Raw genomic sequence first — 5,435 nt, 5'->3', positions numbered from 1 at the left:
TTTGTTATTGATTTTTGAATAATTTATACTTGATTCAAGAAAATGCAAATTTACATTTAAAAAACATTTCTTCATTAATATTTTGCTCATAATTTCATCCATTTAATTTCGAACAATTATTTATATTTTGCTCATCACAAGAAAATTCATATTTATGCTTAAAAAATTTATAGTGCATTTAATACGTTAATCAATTCAAGTGACCGAAAGAAAAAAATATATGACCAACATTCAATCAAATAAATAAAATTTGTTAAATATAAGTTAAATTGGATATAATCAGTTCAAACATATTCTATATACACAAATAGGATATGAAAAAATGCAAATTTAAATTCTAATTAATTGAAAAGTAAAAATTTGTTGTAGATGTGATAATTTGTAGAAAAATTTTAAACAAATTTTAAAAAAAAAATTAGAAGAGTTAAAGGTTTTGATAAATGGTGTGAAGGAGGGTAAAATAGAGTAAAAAAAAAAGAAAAAAAATTCAAATTTATTATGATTTTGCCCCAATTTGATAGTGATTAAAATCAGATTTTTAGTAAATTTTGATAAAAATTAAAAAGTTAAGGATTTCATGAAAATATGTTATTAAAAATAAAAATAAAAATAAAAACCTCAAAATTTGGAGGGTCACTTAACCCTGCATTACCCCCCTTGGGTCCGCCACTGCCCGTGGCCCACCTGTAATTATTTTATTATGGACATTCAATCCATCAAATTGACCATAGTACCCTTTTATCAAAGATATCCCCTAGGTAAAGTCACAAGTCAACTTTGTCTAGTTTGACACGAATGCAACTATGGCTCAAAATATGTGCAAAAAGGAAGAGGGAAATTTGGAAACACTTCTGAGGAGAGCATGGTATATTTAAAAACTTTAAAAGACATTACTTACAAGGTCAAAAGTAGTGGACAATATTCATTCTCTCATGTAACTAATAACTTGATGTTTTTAGATAATTGTTTCTACACTTGTAAGGAGTCCTGCTAAAGCAAAGAATCATAGGCTTATCTGCCCTTCGCACCAAAATAAGTAGAGTTTTCTTCAAATATTTTAGTCTATCATTTTCTTCTTTAGCATCTGCCCACACAAGATTTTTATCCACCGTTCCTTCCAAATGTAGAATAGTGTATTGTGTAAAGTCGGAAATGTTTTTAAACGTGAAGTATTTAAACGTGAAGTACTTGTCTTTACACCATACTAGAAATATAAAGAAAATGTTTATAAAGATAGGGGAAAAGCAACGAGGATGAAAAGAAATGAGGAATTTACAATATGACAAAGTAGATCTTACCATATCTAGAATATGTGCATTAACAATATCTATAAATGTCTTCCTCGTGTTCTTATTTTTACATTCCATCTTTTGTAGGAGAGTCCTAAATGTTTAGATAAGATGACTCTAAATATTAAAATATATAAAGATTTTAAATCTCTTTTTGTAAAAAATTTCCATGGCCGATAGGGGAGAAAGAGTAATGATATCCTTTTCGCACTTGTCATTCAAGTTCAAGGGCAACAAGAGCTAGGAAACCATTAAAAAAGGTCACTTGTCCATATGGTCAATTTATGGTACATTTATATCTTAATATAAAACTATAAAGGCAATTTTCTTTTAAATAATGTTATTTGTAATCGTTCACTATCGTAGTCGTCTTATGTGACATACATGTAACGGTTAATAATTTGATACATGAAGTAATAAAAAAACTATCACATTAATACATCAAATCGCTAACCGTCATATGTATGTCACGTAAAAGACCATAATGGTGAACGATTGCAAATTGCATAACTATTTCCTTTTTCTTTTTCCCTAATAAAACATAATTGGCTTGTCTTATTTTCTTGTTAAACTACAAGAAAAATAACTTTTCTAAACATAAGCGGATGTCGAGGCGCCCCAACTTTTCAAAAATTTCCTGTGACGTGTTGTCCAACTGCCATTAACAAACAAAACACTTAAACCAGATAATATACTTGTAAAGCGCAATACGAAGGCAGGCTTTAGAGCAAGGGGGAGAAAAGCGGCTATGGGTTTCTTTCTCAGTATTACACTAAAAATTGGGAACAATTTAGGGTGAAGAAGAGACATATTCATCACCCCTTGGCACCAATTTATCTTGTGTTGCAGTAGTTTCTACTCAACTTCTTCATCACCAAACTTGGAAGGTAGTATCCGATATTATTAGTGTAAAAACGGGCTTTATATTTTGAATTGTGAATGATTTAATTTCAACTCAATTCTTTATAATTTATTTATTTATCCCAAATTGTTGCTTCTTGATGGTAATCTTCATCTAGAAACGATGATTTTTTCAACATTATATTTCTTGAATTTATGATGCGGTTGTTTATGGTTCTCTCCTTGACTTGAAAAATGACTGCCCCTCTGGTGTTATAGGTGAAATACCGAGGACCAAAATCCCCAGGGGTTACTGAAAACTAGTAAGCTACTCCAGGAAATCTCCAGTTTTTCGAGCTTTTTTGTAATGCACCTCTTTGTTGAGGAGGGAATTGGACTTTACTTGGTTAGCAGTTGTGTAGCAATTCTTGATTGGTGAATCAATCTTTTGCCTCTTTCCACAGGACCACAACAGCTAGCAGCATCTGATTAATAGTGAAAATTCAGAATTGCTGTGGTAAGGACTAACAGAATTTACCCAGCAGTTCGCCAGAGGGTCTTTGAGATAATTTTTGTGTTTTTTTTTCCCCTCTTCAAATTCTTTTATCTTCCCAATTAGGTTTTATAGAAAGAGGAAAGCTTGAAGATGAGTTTGGTGGCGGGATCCTACGAACGATTTATTTGGGGTTACAGGTTATGACAACGTCAGAACTTCACCCTTTCTCCACTTTTTACCTTCCCTTCCCACCTATCCACCATCAAGGCCGTCGCAGTATTTGGCTCTGTCGCCGTCTCTGGTGGATATGATGACACTATCAAAATCTACGATCTGACCTCCTCCTCTGAGATCGGTTCCCTCGGATCCCTCCACCAGTCATCTGCCATCACCTCCCTCTCCTTCTTTGCACCTCCTTCACTTTCCTTCCCGCAATCTCTTTGCCACTGATGCTGAAGGTTTTCTCTCAATTTACACTGCCGCCCCCTTTGTCCACCTCAAAACCCTCAAAGTCCACAAGAAAGAAGTCAACTCGCTCTCTGCCCACCCCTCTGGCTAGCTAGCATTGACGGTAGGCCACGATGAGTGCTTGGCTATGGTCAATTTAGTTAGGGGCAGATGCAGCTTCTACTGCAGGTTAAGCAAAGAGTCATCAAGTGTACAATTCAATGAAACCGGCGAAAAATTCTTCATGGTAGCTGATGAGAAAATAAGTCTACACGAATCTGAGGATGCAAAATTAATTTTTGAGCTGGATAATCGGAAAAGAGTCCTTTGTGCTGCACCAGGCACAGTATGATTTCCAGCTTTTTGTATGTAATTTTCTTTGATCTTATTTACGCCATGCTAATTAGAAACCGTTTTGGCAGAATGGGATTTTATTTACAGGGGGAGAGGATAGGAATGTGACGGCATGGGATGCAGCCAGTGGGAAAGTGGCATATAGCATTGAAGATGCTCATGCAGCCCGTGTCAAAGGCATTGTTGTATTATCTACGAGTAGTGATACATACACTGTGGCATCTGCATCGTCCGATGGGGTTATACACATTTGGGATGTTCGGGGGGTAAATAAGGAGAAGACTACTCTACTAGCTGAGGCTAATACCAGATCCAGGCTTAATTGTCTTGCAGGATCATCTATCAAATGTGAGTTTGAATTTTGTTTGATATGTCTGTCTTTCTTTCGTTTCTCAATTTATGTTAGATGGTATGAATATATCTAGTAATCCGACAACCGACAACCGACAACAGCTCTTAGTCCAGTAACAACTTGATTGCTTGCATGGTGACTTAATAGTGTTAGATTGATCTGATCAGTTAATTTGTCAAGTCATCTTCTTTACGTTGTTCTAACCTTTATTTTTATAAATTTCTTCTTTTCCCTTTTTCAGCAGTGAAACTTCTGTGAGTTGAAAATTCTAATCCAGAGGCAGCCACTGAGGAGTCATAAGAACTGTCTTGCGCTGGGGATATTCGGGTAGATTTCATCTAGTTCTTCTGTTTGCCCCTTTTTACCTCCCCATTTCTGAAACAAAGCTTGTTATGCATGTATTAGGGATGGGTTTTTGATCAATAACATTATTTTTGACAGTTACATACAAGTATGATGATACACTCAACAATTGAAATGAAACAAATAAATAAAAATTGTTGCCCTGTCTGTATTACAGTATTAGTTGATATAAATTGAATCTAACAACAGCAGTTCAACTCTAGAATTTAACTCTGAAACATTATAAAATCGAAGAAAATTCCCAACACTGACTTTGTGGGAGCTTTCACTGGTATATATCTTTGCTTCTGAACAATGTCAACCTTGTGCTGAACTCATCATTCCAGAGCCCAGGAAGTACCTTACTTTTCAACTAGCGAAAGCCAGCCGACATTAAGTCCTTTTATGAACTTGGCATGAGATAACATGGTATTCTTTGTTCAGATAGCAAGATTCAAGCAAGGCACAAGTCAATGGCCATAATATTCAGAATCATGATGAGCAATTGTTACTGCAATAATTGAATAATTCCGCCATATCAGGCTTCATATTATCCATTCTTGATAGTCAAATACGTTTCACAGATTGGACATAAGAAGGAATCACACTTTGAGGATACATGTCAACTTGTAGATCTGCAGGAGGAAAAGTTCTCGCTTGATATGGCCTCATTCTTGTAAGAAAAAATGGCAATAAAGAACTTTCGAAAAAATTGGCATAGTATGTAGCCAATTTTTCGCCTCCCTCTTTTAGAACTTCATAACACGAATGTATTGTAGAAAAAGAATATTATACTATAACACAGAATGAATATATTTTGGTTATTTAGTTATATTCATACCCAATAACTGTTTCTGCACATGGATAAGTGACTAAATTACCAAATAGTGATTAATATTCACTCAAGGACCCGAAGTACTTTCCTAGCCAAGAGAGCATTCTCAAAGGTATGAATAGAGATATATGCAGGAGCAGCACTCATTTTATCATAGAATCATACCTGACTCCGTAACATGTATCGACAAGATTTTAATACAAATCCGATTGTCTGCATAAACTAAGGAAATATAATGAATCACTTGCTTGATACTATCCAGTTTCTTCAACACCCACACGATATCTTTCGTACGAAATTTTTTGGATGAAAATTGAACATAGATAAACTGGCAGAGAAGTCAGATAACCCACATAGAGATGAGCAAGAAGGATGCCAAATTAAGTCAGCAGTGCACTTTAATGTGACCAACTGCAATCGGAAATGATTGTACAATTTCTAGGAGAGATAGGAGTAACTGCAGGGAAGAGGGTGGACTCT

General features: G+C 34.9%; 1 pseudogene; it reads left to right on the top strand.

The window, feature by feature from the left end:
* Positions 1-1,959: 1,959 nt before the first annotated feature.
* LOC111397349 lies at positions 1,960-4,952 on the top strand (annotated as a pseudogene).
* Positions 4,953-5,435: the final 483 nt, after the last annotated feature.

The sequence above is a fragment of the Olea europaea genome, chromosome 7, assembly GCF_002742605.1.
Source record: "Olea europaea var. sylvestris chromosome 7, O_europaea_v1, whole genome shotgun sequence".
NCBI classification, from domain to species: Eukaryota; Viridiplantae; Streptophyta; class Magnoliopsida; order Lamiales; family Oleaceae; genus Olea; species Olea europaea.
Note: the sequence above shows the minus strand (reverse complement) of the source record. Positions and strands in the feature narration are given on the sequence as shown.